At 44.8% G+C, this 22,933-nt stretch overlaps 1 protein-coding gene and 1 pseudogene across 1 annotated transcript in view; one reads left to right on the forward strand and one right to left on the reverse strand.

The window, feature by feature from the left end:
• The window catches only part of LOC140207120 (uncharacterized), a 44,694-nt gene extending 32,481 nt beyond the window's left edge, over positions 1 to 12,213 (forward strand). The window contains exon 3 of the transcript XR_011888501.1: positions 12,007 to 12,213. The gene's annotated coding sequence lies outside the window, so the exon portion shown is untranslated. The remainder of the gene's footprint in view (positions 1 to 12,006) is intronic.
• LOC140207121 (uncharacterized) lies at positions 68 to 22,337 on the reverse strand (annotated as a pseudogene).
• Between the last annotated feature and the right edge of the window lie 596 nt (positions 22,338 to 22,933).

Here is a 22,933-nt window from a genome sequence, read left to right on the forward strand (position 1 = left end):
TTACACAGTTGATACAAATGCAATACGCCAACTTCTGTGGATAGCCAGGATTCTTTATTTAAGCAAGTACAAGCTTTTTGGAGGATCGCTTAACAAACTTCGCAGTACTTGCAGAGCCCTGTCAAGCGATGCTCTCTGAACAGGGGAACAGTCCTCCCTTTTTATAGGGTTTTACACCACATCGGTCACGTATGCAAGATACAATTTTTAGCTACTCCCACAGTCACGTGCCTGGCAACACTAATAGTACGAGACAAAGATACTTCAGCACCTAAAGCAGAAGCAAAGGTCATCCACCCAAGTACAATGTGTGTGATTAGTATCAAAATTCTTGCATGTCATCAGCACAAATTAACCCTTTAAAATCTCAATAGTACTTGACAAAGACCACGTAATCACCTGAGAGCATCTAATTTCCAGCAAGTTAACAGGACAAATTATCCTTTAACATCTCATCTGTTGGGTGGAAGAGTGAGGGAATCCTTTCCCACAGTCTGACAGGTGAACGGCTTATCTGCAGTGTGAACTTGCTGGTGACTCTGTAGGTGGGATGATCGAGTGAATCCCTTCCCACAATCTGAGCAGGTGAACGACCTCTCTCCAGTGTGAACTCGCTGATGTACCTTCAGTTTAGATGACGATGTGAATCCCTTCCCACAGTCTAGGCACGTGAATGGCTTCTCCCCAGTATGAACTCGCTGGTGTCTCTGTAGGTTGGATGACCGAGTGAATGTCTTCGCACAGTCTAAGCAGGTGAATGGCCTCTCCCCAGTGTGAACTCGCTGGTCAGCCATTATGTCAGATGACCGAGTGAATCCTTCCCCACAAATTCAGCAGATGACCAGCCTCTGCCCAGTCTGAACTGACTGGTGTGTCCACAGGTGGGAAGACTGACTGAATCCCTTCTCACACACAGAACAGATGAACAGCCTTGCCCAGTGTGAACTTGCTCATGTACCTTCAGTTCAAATGACTGACTGAATCCATTCCCACTGTCTGAGCAGGTGAATGGGTTCCCCCCTGTGTAAAATGACGGGCATGTCAGTCGGTCAGATGATCAAGTGAATCCCTCCCCACGGTCTGAGCAGGAAGGATGATCGAGTGAATCCCTTGCTCCACTTCTTAAATATCTGCACAGAGACAGCAAAACTGGCGTGTTGTGTTTGAGATTCCCATAGACAAATTCCTTGTTATTTTTAACCTGTAAAAAGATTTACAGAATCCATCAATGGTTGTAGGAGAATATTTCAGAAGAGATCATTTGATTTGCCAAGGTGTGATCTGACATCACACTGTTACAGTGAAGTTCAACCAAAGTTGGAGAGAGAAATCATCTTCTAACTGGGCACAGTGCTGGTATCTGGGATGACCAACAAACTCTCTGATGCTTTTTCTGTCTCTATAAGAATGGGGCATTTCTGCCGTCTCCAATCTGTGACCTGGCTCAGTTTGACTCTCTCCATTGGTATTATTCCCTGTTCCCACTGAGCTGCATGGGTTCCTGGCCCCAGTAACTGAAACACTCTCACACAAATAGCCTTTGTTGACGTGCAGCTGGGATTTTCTTTTATGTACTGTTAATTTAAAGTGCCACAGTTTTAACGCCATGTAAATATCTCCTACTGAGATGTATGGTTGGTCTGCACGGCTGTTAAATGGAATTACAGTGAATATCAGCACAAACACGAGGAATTCTCCTGACGAAGGGTCTCAGCCCAAAACGTCGACTGCACCTCTTCCTAGAGATGCTGCCTGGCCTGCTGTGTTCACCAGCAACTTTGAGAGTGAATATCAGTATTATTTAAGATTCTTCTCACAGTCATAGAAAAGAACAACACAGAAACATGTCTGGCCCATCTAGCTGGTGCCGAGCTATTCAAGCTTTCTACTCCCATACCCCTACCATCCAGGTACCGATACGAAGCTCTGAAATGTTGAAATTGAGCTTGCATTCACCACTTGTGCTGGCTGCTCATTCCACACCCGGATGACCGTCTGTGTGAAGAAGTTTCCCCTCATGTTCCCCTTAACGTTTCATCTTTCACCCTTAACCCATGGCCTCTGGTTGTAGTCCCACCCAATCTCAGTGGAGAAAGTCAGCTTGCATTTACCGTATCTACGTCCCTCTATCACAATCAAATCTCTCCTCAATCTTCTACATTCCAAGGATATAAAGTCCTGAGCTGTTCAATCTTTCCTTATAACCCAAGGAACCCAATGCAACATCCTTGTGAATTTTCTCTGAACTCTCCAAACCTCTTTTGCATCTTTCCTGTAGGTAGGTGACCAAAACTGCAACAATACTCCAAATTAGGCCTCACAAATGTCTCGTACAACGTGAATAAAACATCCGTCTCCTGTACTCAGTACTTTGGTTTATGAAGGCCAACGTGCCAAGATCTTTCTTTCTGTCCCTATTTAACTGTGATACCACTTTCAGTGAATTATTGACCTGTATTCCCAGATCTGTTTCTTCTACAGTACTCCTCACTGCCCTCCCATTCACTGTGTAAAATCAAGGTCGTACCAAAATGCAACACCTCGCAATTGTCTCTATGAAATTCCATTCTCCATTTCTCAAACCATTTTTCCAGCTGGTCCAGATCACACTGCAAGCCATGATAGTCTTCCTCACTGTCCACTACACCACCAATCTTGGTGCCATCCATAAATTTGCTGATCCAGCTAACTACACTATCATCCAGATTACTGATATAGATGACAACCAACAACAGATCCAGCACTGATCCCTGTGACACACCACAACTCACAGGGTTCCAGTCAGAGAGGCAACCATCTGCTACCACACTCTGGCATCTCTCAAAGCCAGTGTCTCATCCAATTTACTATCTCATCTTGAATGCTGAGGGACTGAACCTTCTTGACCAACCTCCCATATGAGACTTTGTCAAGTGCTTTGCTAAAGTCCATGTAGACAACATCCACCGCATTACTTTCACCCACTTTCCTGACAACTTCCTTGAGAGACTCAATAAGGTTGGCTGGACATGACCAACTGTGCACAAAGCCATGCTGCCTATCCTTAATCAGTCCACATCTATCCAAATACTAACATATCTGGTTCCTGCACATATGTTCCAATAAGTTTCCCACTACTGATGTCAGGCTCACCAGTGTGTAACTTCCTAGTTTATTTTTAGAGCATTTCTTGAACAACGGAACAAAATTGGTTGCCCTCCAATCTGCCAGTACCTCTCCTGTCACTAAGGATGATTTAAATATCTGTGAATGGGCCCCGACAATTTCTGCACTTGTCTTCCAGTAGGTCCCAGGGAACAAATTCTCAGGCCCTGAGATTCCATGCTAATTTGCCTTCAGACAGCAAACACCTCCACCTCTGTAATCTGTACAGGGTCCACAAAGGGTCCTGCTTTGCCTCACTTCTAACGACTGTGTCCCTCTCTAGAGTAAATACAGTAAAATCTCCCCCATATATTTTGTGTCCTCGTATGGGTTACCATTCTGATCTTCCAGAGGACTAATTTTTCCCCTGCAATCTTTTTGCTCTTAACATATCTGCAGAATCCCTGAGGATTCTCCTTCACCTTGTCAGCTGGGGCAACCTCATGCCTTCTTTTATTTCTTTCATAAGTGTTCACTTGAATTTCCTGTACTTCATAAGTACCCCATTTGTTCCTATCGCCTGTACCTGGTATGCACCTCCTTTTTATTGATCTGGGAGATGACAGCCAAAGGGGTGATAGAGCTGCATGGTGGGAGGTGGGGGTAAGGGGGTTAAATTGAAGTTGCAGGGGGAATGGGAGCCTGAATAACAGAACAGATAGTGGAGGGGTTGTGGAGACAAATATTGTTCAGCACTCTGACAAAGTCAGGAATGAAAAAGTTGAGCATGGTGCAGTGAATATGCTGAGCCCTGTATATTTCAATACAGGGAGCAGCGCAGGAAAGGCGGATGTGTTCAGGGCATGGATCAACACCTGGAATTTTGACACTAGGATCTGGCAACTGTGGACTGGGACAGGCTCCTTTATGGCAAAGGTGTGCTTGGTAAATTGAGACCTTTAAAGCAAAATTTTGAGAGTACAAAGCGGGTATGTGTTTGTCAGAATAAAAGGTAAAGATAGAAATTGTAGGGAACCTTGGATTTCAAGAGATATTGAGACCCTGGTGAAGCACAAAATGGAGTTGCAGAACAGGGATAGGCAGGTAGCTTCTTATGGAGTGTAAAAAATGCAAGAGAACACATGAGAAATAAATCAAGATGGTTAAAAGAAGGCATGAGGTTGCCCTCGCAGAGAAGATGAAGCATTATCCTAATGGACAGATTAAGAGCAAAAGGATTGCAAGGGGCAAAGTTGGTCCTCCAGAAGACCAGAATTGCAATTCATGTGTGGAAACAAAGCAGATCGGGAAGATCTTAATTTTTTTTTCATCTCTATTTACTCAGGAGATGGACAGGGTCCATGGAAGTGTTAGAAAGCGGCATTAAAATCGTGGACCCTGTGCAGATTAAAGAAGAGGAGATGTTTGCTATCCTGAGACAGATTAGGGTAGATAAATCTCCAGGACATGACAGGGTGCTCCCTCAGACGCTACGGGAGGTAATTGCAGAAGTTGTTGGGTCCCTAGCGGAGATAAATAAGTCATCCTTAGCGACAGGGGGAGGTACCAGAGGATTGAAAAGAACAGTCGATGTTGTTCTGCTGTTTAACGGAGAACATAGAAACCTACAGCACATTACAGGCCCTTCGGCCCAGTGTTGTGCCAATCATGATACCTCCTCCAGAAACTGCCTAGAATTTCCCCTAGCACATAGCCCTCTAATTTCCTAAGCTCCATGTACCTATCTAAGAGGCTCTAAAAAGACCCTATTATATCCGCTTCCACCACCACTGCTGGCAGTGCGATCCACACACAAGGTATTCTGTCAAAAACTTACCCCTGACTTCCCCTTGGTACCTATTTTCAAGCACCTGTGTCCCCTCGTGTTAGCCATTTCAGCTCTGGGAAAAAACCTCTGGCTATCCATATGATCAATGCCCCTCATCTTATACACCTAAAATAGGCTCTAAACATAAACAAGGAAATCATACATTGCTTTGAAGATTTGTTTGAAGTATACACAATTATGAGGGTATAGATAGGGTAAATGCAAGCAGCTTTTTCCACTGAGGTTGGGTGGGACTATAAGCAAAGGTCATGGGTAATTGCCTCCCACATATAACGAAAATTTAATGGGAACCTGTGGAAAAACTCTTCACTGAAATGGTTGAGAGAGTGTGGAATGAGATGCCAGCACAAGTGGTTCATGCCAGCTCGATTTCACCATTAAAGAGAAGTTTGGATAGGTACCTGGATGGTAGGGGTAGGGAGGGCTTTGGTCCTGGTGCAGGTCTTTGCATTTGTCAGCTTAAAAGGTTTTTCAGCATTTACTAGATGGGCCTAATGACATGTTTCTGTACCGAACTTCTTCCTGTTTCTATTGTAGAAAAGCTGGCCAAACTTCATTGGTAGGGAAAACTGTTGGGAATGACAAAGGAGCAGCAATGGCTGGAGTTTCTGGGAGCAATTCGGGAGCTGAGTGATCGATACATCCCAAAGTGGAAGCATTGGAAAGGCAGGAGGACACAACCATAGCTGAAGTGAGAAACCATAGCCAATATAAAAGCCAAAGAGAAGGGAAATCATAGCATAACAACTATTGGAAAGCTTTCAGAAACCAACAGAAGACAACAAAAAAAAAAGAAAACGGATGAGCTCAGGCGTGGAATTATGATATTGTAGTCATTAATGAGTCTTGGTTGCACCCAGCAGCGTGAGGCACTTAGAGGAACAAGATATCCGGGGCCTCAATATCTCTGGAAAAGCAAGGTTCCCTGCACCAGTTACTTTTCAACTTCTATTTTGGCAGGCACATACAAACTCTACACCCTCAAAAATTAACTTCTGAAGGCCTCCCACTTACCAAGTACTCCTTTGCCAGAAAACAGCCTGTCCCAATCCACTGTTGTTAGATCCTTCCTGATACCATCAACATTGACCTTTCTCCAATTTAGAATCTCAACCCATGGTCCGGATCTTTCTTTTTCCATATCTAGATACAAAGTGTTCCCATACACTAATTTCTGTCACTAGCCCTGGATCATTTCCTAACAGCTTATTGCACACGTCCATGTCAGGAATTCCATTAACTGAGGGCACATTTGACAAACTCTACCCCATCTAGTCCTTTTACAGTATGGGAGTCTCCCAGTCAATATATGGAAAGTTAACAAACTTTGTTTCTTGGCATAGTCTGTGATCTCTCTGTAAATGTGTTCCTCTCAATCCCTCAGACTGTTGGGTGCAACTAACTCCCAGTAATGGTAACAATATCACCATTCAATGCACTGAGCTCATCTGGCTTTCCTACGATGCTTCTTGCATTTGATAAACACAGGTCAGCACATTCACCACACCATGCGCAACCTTTTGATTGCTGACTTTGTCTGAAGTCTGAACAACATCTGACTGGTGTCAAGCAAACAACCACTTCCTCAATGTCACAGAGTAAAAGGAGCTGGTTGTGGATTACAGAAGGAATGGAGACAGGCTAACCCTCATTGACATCGATGCATCTGGGGATGAGAGGGTAAACAGCTTTGAGTTCCTCAGCATCCACATCACCAAGGATCTCACGTGGTCCGTACATACTCTCTCTGTGGTGAAAAAAGCACAACAGTACCTCTTTCACCTCAGATGGTTGAAGAAGTTTGGAATGTGCCCCCAAATCCTAAGAACTTTCAACAGGGACACAATTGAGAGCATCCTGACTGGCTGCATCACTGCCTGGTATGGAAACTGTACTTCCCTCAATCGCAGGACTCTGCAGAGAGTGGTGCAGACAGCCGAGCACATCTGTAGATGTGAATTTTCCACTATTCAGGACATTTACAGTGACAGGTGTGTAAAAAGGGCCTGAAGGATCACTGAAGACCCGAGTCACCCCAGCCACAAACTGTTCCAGCTTCTACCATCTGGGAAACGGTACCACAGCATGAAAGTCAGGATCAACAGGCTCTGGGACAGCTCCTTCCACCAGGCCATCAGGCAGATTAATTCATGCTGATACAATTGTATTTCTATATTATACTGACTGTCCTGTTTTAAATACTATTTACTATAAATTGCACATTTAGATGGAGACGGAACATAAAGATTTCTACTCCACATGTACATGAAGGATGTAATTCAATTCAATGACCCCACTATCTGTTCTGGCATTCTGGCTCCCATCCACCCTGCAACTTTAGTTTAACATCCACTAGCACTAGCAAGCATGACCACTAGGATATTAGTCCCCTTCTAGTTCTGTTCCCCAAACTAAGGAATCCCCTATCAGCCCTTTGACTTTCCTGTGCCAGCTAATTCCCTGCCAACAGTTTCTAACATGGTCTACCTGTTGTTGTGGGGGTTGGCCACAAGAGTACTCAGCGATGGCTATTTAATCTCATTCCCCTTCCTGACCATCACCCAGTTTCCTGTGTCCTGCATCTTGGGTGTAACTCACCTCTCTTCATGTCATATCTATCACCCCCTCCGACTCCCGAATGATCCGGAATTCATCCATTTCCAGCTCCAACTTCCTAACGTGCAGATTTACAGGGAGTCAGGTATGTGAGGGTATCAGGGACACTGGAGGTCTCCCCTCCTTCCCACCAATGTCCCCTCTAATTTGCAATGACCAGTGTGTGCAAAAATCTTGTGCTGCACAATTCTTGCCCAGTGACAACAACATGTATAAACTGTATTTTATATACAGAGGTATTCATTTCAACAGCAAGCAAATCACTGGAGATAAGAACTTCAATCTCCTCTGGGTTTGATCACGTTCATCTGCACTCTCACACAACCTATGTAGCAGGCCTATAGCAGGTAATGAAGGATTTTCTAACCAGAGCTTTTGCACACCACCTATATGTGATTTTCTTGCTAAATGATGCTTTAAAAAGTCAGATTTCCAAATATCACTCCACTTCCTCCCACTTGTAAATTCTCCAGCAACTTTTGCATTGTCACAATACACACAGGTAACACCAGCTTCTGTATTGTACATAAATATTTCCCCTGAACCCTCCCCCAGGTGACTGATGGTGGTGAACTCATTGATGGCAATGCCAATGAATAAGAAGGGAAGGGCAGTCGTCTGTCTCATTGGAGTCTGGCACATTTGTGATGTGAAAGCTACTTGTTGTCCAGGGCAAAAGTGTTTGATATCATTATGTACCCAGAGAGAATGGGGCAAAACATGTCCTCACGGGTAGAAAGGTCCAGAACAAGAGGAGGTGGAACAGGCAACACACACAAAATGCTGGAGGAACTCAGCAGGCCAGGCAGCATTTATGAAAAATAGTACTAATGCTGAGTTCCTCCAGTAATTTCTGCGTGTTGCTTGGATTTCTGCAGATTTTCTCTTGTTTGTCATTGGAATTAGAACAAAGGTGATTTTCTCAACTGCTGATGTAAAAGATTTTGTTCCCTTTCTCCGAGTTCCCAATCCTTGCATTTAGACAGCTGGAGCTCAGCTCTGTCTGAGAGACCCATCGGTTCCCATTCCCTCATCAGCCGGAAGCTCCCCGGGGCCCGTGTACGGATGCTGGGGCTGAGAGAGAGGGAAGAGAGCAGGACTGTCCCGGGATTGTGGGCCACGGCGCCCGCAGGTCACAACAATTGTCCCTCAGTCGGTGTTGAAAATTATCGTCCCGAGATGCTCGCTTACCTGCGTCCGATGCTGCAGCCGTGATCCGGAGGGTTTTGTGTACTGCGCGCATGCGTGATATTGCAAATCTAATCAACCTTTACGCCTGCGCATTTGAGCGGTGCTTCAGCGCCGGCGGAATTTTTAGCGCAGGTCTATCTGCGGAATCAAGGTGCCATTAATAGTTTCTGCAACCACCGGTTCCATGTCCAGACCTCAGTTTTTTTTGTGTATATAGAAACCTCAGCAGCTGTTTTAGCGCAGAAAGCGGCTCCCATAAACAATACACACAATATCAAACTGTATGTACAATCCTCTTACTAAGGCAGATATAAAACACAGCTGCAGTTGCTGGAAATACAGAGACGCACACACACAAAACGCAGGAAGAGCTCTGCAGTTCAGACAGTAACTAAGCAGAGTATACAGTCTAGGCATGCTGAAGGGGCTCGGCCTAAAGGTTGTCTACATATTCCTCTCCACATTTGCTGCCTGATCTGCTGATTTCCTCCAGTGTTTTGCATTTTTTTCAATCAGTTTCCCTATGTTTCTGATCTTTCATCTGTAGGAACATCCTGCGGGCCTGATTCCTCTTCCTCCTCCTCCTCGTAAACTCTCGACCCCATATCTCTCTGGAGTCCCAAAGCCCTGACTCAGGCTGGTGCTTCTTTGGTTTCTGACTCTGCTCCATCGAAGATTCACTCACTAGTCTGCTGTCAGACTTTAGAGGCGCATTGCAACAATCCAGTTGTCTGAGGCACAGTCCTTTGAAATGAGTGAAAATGACACAAAGCGTTCAAAAGAGCAGGGAAGAAGTTTAACCACCTTAGTCCGGAGCCCTGGGGAATGTCAAAACCACAGTGAGCTCATCGTCATATTCAAGCTAGAGAAAGTCATGCAGGAAATCCATACAGATGATGATGAGAGATATTGGTCATGGAATAGCCAGAGGCTTTTTTCCCCACGACTGAAATGGCTAACACAAGGGGGCATAGCGTTAAGGTGTTTGGAAGTAGTTGCAAGAGAGTTGTCAAAGGTAATGCTTTTACATAAACAGTGGTGGGTGTATGCAATGCACGGCCAGTGGCGGTAGTGGAGGCGGATACGACTGAGTCTTTTAAGAGCTTAGATAGGTACGTGGAGCTTAGAAAAATAGAGGGCCATCTGTGAGGGTAATTCTAGGCGGTTTCCAGAGCAGGTTACATGGTGTGGCACAACATTGTGGGCTGAACAGCCTGTAATGTGCTGCAGATTTCTATGATTCTATAAAATTAAAGGGAAATCTCTTCTCCGACGGAGTGGTGACTAGTTCCAACTCATCATCACAGGGAGAGAGAGAGAGGAACGTCGGAGATGGATTTTAAAATATGGAACAGAAACATGGGCAGGGACCAGATGGACTGAGTGGCCTCTCTAGTTTACATTGTGAGTTTGGTAGAGAGAGTAAGTACTTGTGACACGGGATTTGACACAGAACTGATTTATCTTTCACAGATCCACGATGTTAATCACCGGTCTAGTTTAAAGCTTATAACAGCAGAACAGGCTCCTCCAATGCTCAGTGACCAGGGTTCAGTCCTGGGTGCGATGAACAGCCGCAAGAACTGCAGAATCTGACAGCAAGAGTCCCTCATGAACCTGATCGAGTCAGATAGGTTATTACAGAGTAAGGGAATCAAGGGTTATGGGGAAAAGGCAAGTAGATGGAGCAACTTGCTGGATGATCTTGCATCCAGCATCATTTTTCAGTGGTCCGATATCCACTTTCACCTCTCTTTTACACTGCATGTACCTGAAGGAAAATTTGGTATCCTCTTTAACATTACTGGTTAGCTCACCTATGTATTCCATCTTTTCCTTCTTAATTATTTTAGTTGCATCCTGTTGGTTTTTAAAAGCTTCCCAATCTTGGAGGAGAAGATGGCAGCAATCCGCTGAATGATATCTGTAATCTGTCAAGTAGGGTGCCGTGCACAATTCTGATTTGATGGAGATAGACGTGAGAGAACGGAGGAACATCTGGAGAAACTTCTGAGATGCCTTTTTTGCTGCCGCTGTTACTGTGTGGTCCTGAATCTCCGGAGTCCTCGGCTTTGCTTGCCGCTTGGCGGCCGGGATGGGGTCGAGGTGCTCGGCAGAGATGGTGCTCGATGCTCGGTGTTGAAGGGCTCGTTGGAGGCTCGAATTTTTTGGACGGACTCAGAGTCGGCTGGGGTCGGATGCTTCCAATGCATCAACAGTTGTCGGTGCCTGGAGGTTTATGACAGAGAGAGTTCCTCACTTCTGCCGCCTGCTATCAGGACTATTGGGAGTCGATGGGAACTTTGCATCTGTTTTTTTTTACCATTCCCATGGTCTGTTCTTTATCAAATTATGGTATTGCTTTGCACTGCTGTAACTATATGTTATAATTATGTGGTCTTGTCAGTGTTAGTCTTTGGTTTGTCCTGTTTTTTTTGTGGTATCACTCCGGAGGAACATTGTATCATTTCTTAATGCATGGATGCAGTTCTAAATAACAATAAATGAGGACTGAGCGTCCTCATAATCTAATCTAATCCTCTAACTTCCTAGTAATTTTTGCTCTATGCCCTCTCTTTGGTCTTTATGTTGCCTTTGATTTCTTTTATCAGCCACGGTTTTGTCACCTTTAGAATACTACTTCCTCTTTGTGATTTATATATCCTGTGCCTTCCGAATTCCTTCCAAAAATTCCAGCCATCGCTGCTCTGTTTTCATCCCTACCCATGTTCTTTTCAAATTAAATTTTGACCAATTCTTCTCTCTTGCTCTCAAATTCTCTTTATTCCACATCCAACTTCAGCCTCTCCTTCTCTAACGTCAGGGTGAATTGGATCATATTAAGATCACTTGCCCCTAAGGGATATTCGATCTTAAGTGACCTAGTTAATTCCGGTTCATTACAACACCCAGTCCAGAATAGGTGATCCCCAACTGGGCTCAACCATGAGCTGCTCTAAAAAAAACTTCTTGTAAGCATTCTAGGAATTCCTCCTCGAGACCAACACCATCCTAATTTTCCTAATCACCTGCATGACAATCCCCCATGACTATTGTAACATTGCCCTTTTGGCATGCATTTTCTATCTCCCATTGTAATTTGTGGACCACATACTCACTACTGTTTGGACGTCTCGATACAATTCCCATCAGGGATTTTTTTTATTTTTACATTTGCTCTTCCTTAATTGTACCCACAGAGATTCTACACCTTCCAGCCCTTTGCCACCCCTTTCTAATGATTTTATTTAATATTTTACCAACAGAGCCACGCAACCCAACTACCGGCTTGTTATTTCAAGAAACATACAAGTATCTGTGAAACAAGAGGATCTGCAGATGCTAGAAATCTAGAGAACTACACACAAAGTGCTGGAGGAGCTCAGCATGTCAGGCAGCATCTATGCATGGAAATCAACATTTCGGGCCAAGACCCTTCTTTGGGACTCCTGATACCCACATATCTGGAAAATCAGCAAGCAAATACAATAGAAAGTAGTGCAAAATCGAGAAAACCTTTGACAAAATTTAGTTCAAGGCTGAAAAAAAACCTGCCAAGCAGAGCTGAATAGTTGACAAATACAACAAAAGCAATAAACAGTTTCACCAATACCGACACTGACTTTTTTAATGAAAATATCTTGGTCCCATTTCAATCAGTAAAATTTACAAAGATAAATAAGAACTGAAATGACAACTTTAGAAAAGACTATTTAAACTCAACCCACTTAGATTAACACTACCTTGGACAGAAGGAGGAAGAGAAAAAACACACATGAAAACAAAAATCACACAACAGTCAGATAAAACTTCTAGGTATATATTTCCATCAAAAATGAACAGGATTCAACGCTCCATGTGTGTATATGCAATCGTGATAAGAAATTCAGACCAGAAAATTTTAATGAGAGACCAACTCAGAGAAATGAATCATCACTATGGAAGAAAACATTAACCAGTGGAATGAACATGACCCTCCATGGGAGACATCCCAATAATCTGAGCAGACGAGACGGTGACAAGGAAGCATCGAGCACCTGACTGAGAGTTGGAGACCTCTTCCCAGAAACAGAGGGGGTCCTTGCAGAAATACAGGACAATGTGGTTAACAAAAGGAAGAAAAATTGAAAATACATGAAATACAAACAAGCAAGACAGTAAGTGCAGAAAATGCTAAGAGAAACCAGACACAATCCAACACATTGCAGGATCCTGCAGCAGTTTAACTCAATCTGATTACTTACAAAGGTACAATCAAGTGGCAAATATCACTCACCAAATTCTTGCTTTAAAGTACCTACTCATGAATGCCCTCCATCACTTCATAAAGGCACCATAAATTCAAGCCTGATCCAGTTTTAGTCAAAATCTTACAAATTATATGATAATCAACACATTATTTCAGATAGGACAATCCATAATAACCATCCAGATATAATATGACAGGATAAACAAGCAGGAACAACTCGCTCAATAGATAAAACCATTCCCAACACACACATTGACCAGTGGAGCACCTCACCACAGGTATTATTTGTGTCATCCGTCAGACAAACGAAAGATTTTCTCTGTCAATCAGCTTCCAAATGTTGCTACTCTGTCATTCGTTGCCACGCCCCACTGCTGATTCCCTTCTCCTCATCATACGTTCTTACCCCGACCATTGTCCAGAGCCCCAAACTCTGCCCTGTGCAGACCTGCCTCTGGTTTCTGACCCTGCTCTGTTGAATGTCCAACTGATGGTTTCCCATTCTGCTTTCAGTCTTTAGAGGACAGTGGTGTTTTCTAACAACCCTTTAGAAGCAGGGAAAATGACCCATAATGTGGAAATGAGTCGTAATTAAGAAGGTTAACTACCAGTGTTATTCTTCCTCAGTCCAGAGATTTCAGCGGGAAGAACATCTCAGGCAGATCTGCAGTCAGCTCGACTTCTTCAGTCTGCAGAAAATTCAAGGGAAACCTCTTCACCCACAGAGTGGTGACTGTTTGGAACCCATCACCACAGGGAGAGCGAGAGATGAACAACAGGGCAGGATTTAAAAGGACTGTCGTGGAACTGAATCACTGGCAGGGTCCAGCTGGCCTGAGTTGACTCTCTACTGTACAGTAGGTATGTTATAAATTTACTAAGTACCGGAGACAGAGTTCAAAATAGAACTGATTTATTTGTCTCAGATCCGGATTATTAAACTCCAGTCCCATTAAAGGTGAATATGCAGCAGAAGAAACTCCTCCCATGCCCAGTGACCAGGGTGCAGAACTGGGTGTGGTGACCAGCAGCAATAATTACAGAGTTCAGCACCAACAGTCACTCTCAAAATTGCATTCAGCAACGGTGATGGACAAATACCCAGCATGCAGCTTATTGAAACTTTCTCCCCAGTGTGAACCCGGTAGTGTGCCACAAGGTTAGATGACTGAGTGAATCCCTTCCCACATTCACAGGTGAACCACCTCTCCCCAGTGTGAACTGAATGATGCACATTTGGAGAAGATGGCTAAGAGAATCTCTTCCCAAAGTCTGAGCAGGTGATTGGCCTCTACCCAGGGTGAACTCGCTGGTGTCTCAGTAGATGAGATGATCGTGTGAATGCTTTCCCACATTCACAGCAGGCGAATGGCCTCTCCCTGGTGTGAACTCGCTGGTGTATCTGTAGATCAGATGGCCGTGCGAATTCCTTCTCACATTCACAGCAGGTGAACGGCCTCTCCCCAGTGTGAACTCGCTGGTGTGCCAGTAATTTGGATGACCGAGTGAATCCCTTCCCACATTCACAGCAGGTGAATGGCCACTCCCTGGTGTGAACTGACTGGTGTGCCAGTAGTTTGGAAGACTGACTGAATCCTTTCCCACATTCTGAGCAGGAGAACCGCCACTCCCCAGTGTGAACTGACTGGTGTGCCAATAGGGTGGATGATTCAGTGAATCCCTTTCCACAGTCTGAGCAGGTGAACGGCTTCTCCCCAGTGTGAACTCGGTGATGTCTCTGTAGGGTAGATGATTGATAGAATCCCTTCCCACAGTCTGAGCAGGTGAATGGTCTCTCCCCAGTGTGAACTCGCTGGTGTATCTGTAGGTTGGATGATCGAGTGAATCCCTTCCCACAGTCTGAGCAGGTGAACGGCTTCTCCCCAGTGTGAACTCGCTGATGACTCTGTAGGTGGGATGACCGAGAGAATCTCTTCCCACAGACTGAGCAGATGAACGGCCTCTCCCCAGTGTGAACTCGCTGGTGTCTCTGTAGGGTGGAAGAGTGAGGGAATCTCTTCCCACAATCTGAGCAGGTGAAATCCCTCTCTGCAGTGTGAACTGACTGGTGTCTCAGTAGCTGAGATGACTGAGTGAATCCTTTCCCACAGTCTGAGCAGGTGAACGGCCTCTCTCCAGTGTGAACTCGCTGATGTACCTTCAACTTAGATGATTTAGAGAATCCTTTCCTACAGTCCGAGCAGGTGAATGGCCCCTCCCCGGTGTGGACTCGCTTGTGAGCCATTAGGTCAGATGACCGAGTGAATCCTTCCCCACAAATTCAGCAGATGAACAGCCTCTGCCCAGTGTGAACTGACTGGTGTGTCCACAGGTGGGAAGACCAACTGAATCCCTTCTCACACACAGAACAGATGAATGGCCTTGTCCCAGTGTGAACTTGCTGATGTACCTTCAGTTGAGGTGACTGAGTGAATCCATTCCCACAGTCTGAGCAGGTGAACGGCCTCTCCGCTCTGTAAAATGACAGGTGTGCCAGTCAGTCAGATGATCCAAGTGAATCCCTCCCCACAGTCTGAGCAGGAAGGATGGTCGGTTGAATCCCTTGCTCCACTTCTTCAGTACCTAGACAGAAACAGCAAAACTGGCGTACTGCGTTCGAGATTCCCACATTCCGTGTCATGTCTAACCTGTAAAGAGATTTACAAAATCCATCAATGGGTGAAGGACAACATTTCAGATGAGATCACTTGATTTGTCAAGGTGTGATCTGACATCACACTGTTACAGTGAAGTTCAACCCAATTTGGAGAGAGAAATCATCTTCTAACTGGGCACAGTGCTGGTATCTGGAATGATCATCAAATTCTCTGATGCTCTTCCTGTCTCTATGAGAATGGGGCATTTCTGCCATCTCCAATCTGTGACCTGGCTCAGTCTGACTGTCTCCATTGGTAATATTCCCTCTTCCCACTGAGGCTGCATGGGTGCCTGGCCCCACAGTAACTGAAACACTCTCACACAAATAGCCTTTGTTGACGTGCAGCTGAGATTTTCTTTTATGTACTGTTAATTTAAAGTGCCGCAGTTTTAACGCCATATAAATATCTCCTACTCAGATGTATGGTTGGTCTGCACAGCCGTTAAAAGGAATTAGAGTGAATATTGGTATAATTTAAGGTTCTTGTCACAGTCATAGAAAAGTACAACACAGAAACAGGCCCTTTGGCCCATCTAGTTTTTGCTGAACTATTTAAACTTTCTACACCCATACCCGTACCATCCAGGTACCCATACAAACCTCTTAAGTGTTGAAATTGAGCTTGCATGCACCACTTGTGCTGGCTGCTCATTCCACACCTGGTTAACCGTCTGTGTGAAGATGTTTCCCCTCTTGTTCCCCTTAACGTTTCACCTTTCACCCCTAACCCATGGCCTCTGGTTGTAGTCCCACCCAATCTCAGTGGAAAAAGCCAGCTTGCATTTACCCTATCTATACCCCTCATAATTGTGTTATAACTCCATCAAATCTCCCCTCAATCTTCTACGTTCCAAGTAATAAAGTCCTGACATGTTCAATCTTTCTTTATGACCCAAGTTCTCCAGACCTGGCAACATCCTTGTGAGTTTTCTCTGAACTCTTTCAACCTCTTTTACATCTTTCCTGCAGATTGCTGATCAAACCTGCACACAATACTCCAAATTAGGCCTCACCAATGTCTTGTACAACATCAACATAACATCCATCTCCTGTACTCAATACTTTGGTTTTAAAGGGCAATATGCCAAAATCATTCTTTCCATTCCTATTGAACTGTGACACCACTTTCAGTGAATTATAGACCTGTATTCCCAGATCCCTTTCTTCAACAACACATCTCAGTGCCCTACCAGTCACTGTGTAAGATCTACCCTGGTAGGTTCTACCAAAGTGCAACACCTCACACTTGTCTGCGTGAACTTCCATTTTCCATTTCTCTACCCATTTTTCCAGCGGGTTCAGATCACATTGCAAGCCATGATAGTATTCTTCGCACTACACGCCTAGTCTTGGTTTCATCCACAAATTTGCTGATCCAGCTAACCATGTTATCATCCAGATTACTGATATAGATAACAAACAACAACAGATCCGGCACTGATCCCTGTGACACACCACTAGTCACAGGCCTCCAGTCAGAGAGGCAACCATCTGCTACCACAGTCTGGCTTCTCCCAAAGACAGGGTCTCATCCAATTTACTATCTCATCTTGAATGCTGAGTGACTGAACCTTCTTTCTAACCTCCCATATGAGATTTTGTCAAGTGCCTTGCTGAAGTCCATGTAGACAACATCCACTGCCTTGCCTTCATCCACTTTCCTGATAACTTCCTCGAGAGACTCTATTAGATTGGTGAGACATGACCTAATGTGCACAAACCCATGCTGTCTATCCTTAATCAGTCGACATCTATCCAAATACTTATATATCCGGTTCCTGCACATATGTTCCAATAACTTTCACACTACTGATGTCAAGCTCACCAACATAGAATTTCCTCGTTTATTTTCAGAGTCTTTCTTGAACAGTGGAACAACATTGGCTGTCCTTCAATCCTCCAGTACCTCACCTGTCACTGAGGATGATCTAAATATCTGTGCTTGGGCCCTGACAATTTCTGCACTTGTCTTCCGCAGGGTCCCAGGGAATAACTTGTCAGGCGCTGGGGATTTATCCATGGTAATTTGCCTTGAGACAGCAAACACCTCCACCTCTGTAATCTGTACAGGGTCCATGAAGTTGATGCTGCTTTGCCTCACTTCTGTAGACTCTGTATCCACCTCCTGAGTAAATACGGCTGCGAAAAAAAATCTCCCCCATCTATTTTGTCTCCTCATATGGGTTACCATTTTGATCTTCCAGAGGATTAATTTTGTCCCTTGCAATCTTTTTGCTCTTAACATATCTGCAGAATCCCTGAGGATTCTCCTTCACCTTGTCTGCTGGGGCAACCTCATGCCTTTTATTTCTTTCATAAGTGTTCACTTGAATTTCCTGTGTTTCTATTTGTTCCTATCGCCTGTACCTGGTATGCACCTCCTTTTTATTGATCTGGGAGATGACAGCCAAAGGGGTGATAGAGCTGCATGGTGGGAGGTGGGGGTGGGGGGGGGGTTAAACTAAAGTTGCAGGGGGAATGGGAGCCTGAATGACAGAACAGATAGTGGAGGGGTTGTGGAGACAGATGTTGTTCAGTCCTCAGACAAAGTCAGGAATGAAAAAGGTGAGCATGGTGCAGTGAATATGCTCAATCCTGTACATTTCAATACAGGGAGCAGCGTAGGAAAGGCCGATGTGTTCAGGGCATGGATCAACACCTGGAATTATGACACTAGGATCTGGCAACTGTGGACTGGGACAGGCTGCTTTATGGCAAAAGTGTGCTTGGTAAATGGGAGGCCTTCAAAGTGAAATTTTGAGAGTACAATGCGGGTATGTGCTTGTTAGAATAAAACGTAAAGTTAGAAACTGTATGTCTTGGTTTTCAAGAGGTATTGAGACCCTGGTGAAGCACAAAATGGAGTTGCATAACAGGGATAGGCAGGTAGATTCTTATGGAGTATAAGAAATGCAAGAGAACAAGTAAGATATCAATTAGGATGGCTAAAAGAAGGCATGAGATTGCCCTTGCAGAAAAGATGAAGGATAACCCTCAGGGATTCTACAGATAGATTGAGAGCAAAAGGATTACAAGGCACAAAGTTGGTCCTCTGGAAGACCGGAATGGCAATCCACGTGTGGAAGCAAAGCAGGTGGGGGAGATCTTAAACATTTTTTTTCTTCTCTGTTTACTTAGGAGATGGACACAGGGTCTATGGGAGTGTGGAAGAGCGGCATTAAAATCGTGGACCCTGCACAGATTAAAGAAGAGGAGATGCTTGCTATGCTGAGGCAGATTAGGGTGGATAAATCTCCAGGGCATGACAAGGACCTAGGACCCTACCGGAGGCAAGTGCAGAAATTGACAGGGCCCGAGAAGAAATAATTAAATCATCCTTAGTGATGAGGGAGTTATCAGAGGATTGTAGGAGAGCCAAAGTGATTTCGCTGTTCAACATAGAACATAGAAATCTACAGCATATTCCAGGCCATTCAGCCCACAATGTTGTTCCAACCATGTGACTTACTCGAGAAACTGTCTAGAATTTCCCTAGCGCATAGCTCTCTATTTTTCTAAGCTCCATGTACCTATCTCAGAGACTGTTAAAAGACCCTATTGTATCTGCCTCGACCACCACCGCTGGCAGTGAATTCCACGCACCCATCACTCTCTGTGTAATAAAACATACCCATGACATCCCCTCGGTATCTATTTCCAAGCACCTTAAATCCATGCCCTCTGCTGTTAGCCATTTCAGCCCTGGGAGAAAAACCTCTGGCTATCCACACGATCAATGCCCCTCATCATCTTATACACCTAAAAAAGGCTCTAGGCATAACTAAGGAAATTATACATTGCTTTGAGGATGTTTTGGAAGTATATAAAATTAGGAAGGTATCAATAGGGTACAAGCAAGCAGCTTTTTCCACTGATGTCGGGTGGGATGACAACCAGAGGTCAGGGGTAAGTGGCCCATCTAACGAAAATTTAATGGGAACATGTGGAAAACCTCTTCCCTGAATTGAATGTGAGAGTATGGAATGAGAAGCCAGCACAAGTGGTGCACGTGAGCTCGATTTCACCGTTTAAGAGAAGTTTGGATAGGTACCTGGATGGTAGGGTATGGACGGCTATGGTCCCAGTGCAGCTCATTGCATCAGACAGCTTAAATGTTTTCAGCATTGTCTAGACGGGACAAATGGCCTGTTTCTGTACTGAACTTCCCCATGATTCTTTGACAGAGAAGCTGGCCAAACTTGATTGGAAGGGGAAACTGGTATTAATTCATGCTGATACAACTGCATTTCCATGTTATATTGACTGTCCTATCTACAAACGACTTAGTACAAATTACTACAAATTGCACATTGCACATTCAGACAGAGACAAAACGTAAAGATTTTTACTCCTCAGGTATATGAAAGATATAAATAATAAAGTCAATTCGATTCAATTCACCCTCTCCACTCTCTGTTCTGTCATTCTGGCTCCCATTCCCCGTGCAACTTTAGTTCAACCAGCCACCCACCACCGCGCCCCCCCCCCCAAACACTAGCAAAAGCAAGCCTTACCACTAGGATATTAGTCATAGTCATACTTTATTGATCCCGGGGTAAATTGGTTTTCGTGATAGTTGCACCATAAATAATAAATAGTAATAGAACCATAAATAGTTAAATAGTAATATGTAAACTATGTCAGGAAATAAGTCTAGGACCAGCCTATTGTCTCAGGGTGTCTGACCCTCCAAGGGAGGAGTTGTAAAGTTTGATTGCCACAGGCAGGAATGACTTCCTATGACGCTCTGTGCTGCATCTCGGTGGAATGAGTCTCTGGCTGAATGTACTCCTGTGCCCACCCAGTACATTATGTAGTGGATGGGAAACATTGACCAAGATGGCATGCAACTTAGACAGCATCCTCTTTTCAGACACCACCATGAGAGAGTCCAGTTCCATCCCCACAACATCACTGGCCTTACGAATGAGTTTGTTGATTCTGCTGGTGTCTGCTACCCTCAGCCTGCTGCCCCAGCACACAACAGCAAACATGATCGCACTGGCCACCACAAACTCGTAGAACATCCTCAGCATCGTCCGGCAGATGTTAAATGACCTCAGTCTCCTCAGGAAATAGAGATGGCTCTGACCCTTCTTGCAGACAGTCTCAGTGTTCTTTGACCAGTCCAGTTTATTGTCAATTCGCACCCCCAGGTATTTGAAATCCTCCACCATGTCCACACTGACCCCCTGGATGGACACAGGAGTCACCGGTACCTTAGCTCTCCTCAGGTCTACCACCAGCTCCTTAGTCTTTTTCACATTATACTATCATTTTCCACTATCAGCCCTTTGAATTCCCTCTGCCAGGTAGTGCCTCCCGACAGTTTCTAAAGTGGTCCACCTGTTGTTGTGCGGGACAGCAACAAGAGTACTCTGCAATGGCTATTTAACCTCATTCCCCTTCCTGACTCTCACCCAGTTTCCTGTGTCCTGCACTCTGGGTCTAACTCACCTCTCTTCATGTCATATCTATCACCCCCTTCAACTCCCAAATGATCTGGAGTTCATCCATTTCGAGTTCCAACTCCCTAACGTGCAAGGTTACAAGCTGCAGCTGGATGCACATCTTGTAGGTGAGGGCATCAGGGACACTGGAGGTCTCCCCACCTTACCACCAATGTCCCCTCAAATTTGTAATGACTGGTGTGCCAAAAAATCTTGTGCTGTGCAATTTTTACCCAGTGATAGCAACATGTGCAGACTGAATTTTAAATAGAGGGGTATTTATTTTAACAGCTAGCAAATCACTGTTAATAAGATTTCCTCTGGCTTTGATCAAGTTCATCTGCACTCTCACACAACCTATGTAGCAGGCCTGTAGAGGGTGATGAAGGATTTTCTCACCAGACCTTTTGCACACCACACATATCTGATTGGCTTGCTAAATGATGTTTTAAAAAGTCAGATTTCCAAATATCACTCCAGTTCCACCCACTTGCAAATTCACCAGCAACTTTTGCATTGTCACAATACACACAGGTAATACCAGTTTCTGTATGGTACATAAATATTTCCCCTGAACCCTCCCCCAGGTGACTGACAGCCGATGAATATGAAGGGAAGGGCAGTAGTCTGTCTCATTGGAGTCTGGCACATTCGTGATGTGAAAGCTACTTGTTGCATAGGACAAAGGCATCTGATATCATTATGTACCGAGAGAGAATGGGTCAAAACATGTTCTCACGGGTAGAAAGGTCCAGAACAAGAGGAGGTAGAACAAGCAACACACACAAAATGCTGGAGAACTCAGCAGGCCAGGCAGCATCTATGGAAAAGAGTACTAATGCTGAATTCCTCCAGGATTTTGTGTGTGCTGCTTGGATTTTCAATATCTGCAGATTTTCTCTTGTTTATCATTGGAAGTAGAACAAAGGTGATTTTCTCAACTGCTGATGTAAAAGATTTTGTTCCCTTTCTCCGAGTTCCCAATCCTTACATTTAGACAGCTGGAGCTCAGCTCTGTCTGACAGATCCATCGGTTCCCATTCCCTCATCAGCCGGAAGCTCCCCGGGGCCCGTGTACGGATCGTGGGTCTGAGAGAGAGGGAAGAGAGCAGGACTGTCCCGGGATTGCGGCTCACGGTGTCCGGAGCTCACAGCAATTGTCCCGAGTTCGGTGTTGAAAGTCCGCACCACAACCGGGGAATATCTCTTACCTGGAGCCGATTTCGCGAGAGGCCTTTTATGTACTGAGCGCATGCGCGATATTCGAGGACAGCCGCAACTCTGACGCCTGCGCATTCGATCGGTGCTTCAGCGAACATTGCCGCGCAGAGCTTTCTGGGTAATCAGGGTGCCATTAAAAGTGTCTGCAAGCACCGGTTCCATGTCCATACCTCAGGTTTTTTTTGTGTAGAAAACTCAGCAGCTCTTTTACTGCAGACAGCAGCTCCCATAAACGATGCACTTAATATCAGCAAACTTTCCGCGTGTCTAATGCCAAAGTAGAACTATCATGTTTGTTGTTGCGTGCTGGGGCAGCAGGGTGAGGGTAGCAGACACCAACAGAATCAACAAACTCATCCGAAAGGCCAGTGATGTTGTGGGGATGGAACTGGACTCTCTCACGGTAGTGTCTGAAAAAACAGGATGCTGTCGAAGTTGCATGCTATCTTGGAAAATGTCTCCCATCCACTACTTAATGTACTGGGTAGGCACAGGATTACATTCAGCCAGAGACTCATTCTACCGAGATGCAGCACAGAGCGTCATAGGAAGTCATTCCTGCCCGTGGCCAACAAACTTTACAACTCCTCCCTTGGAGGGTCAGACACCCTGAG

Source organism: Mobula birostris, chromosome 13, assembly GCF_030028105.1.
Source record: "Mobula birostris isolate sMobBir1 chromosome 13, sMobBir1.hap1, whole genome shotgun sequence".
Lineage (NCBI taxonomy): Eukaryota > Metazoa > Chordata > Chondrichthyes > Myliobatiformes > Myliobatidae > Mobula > Mobula birostris.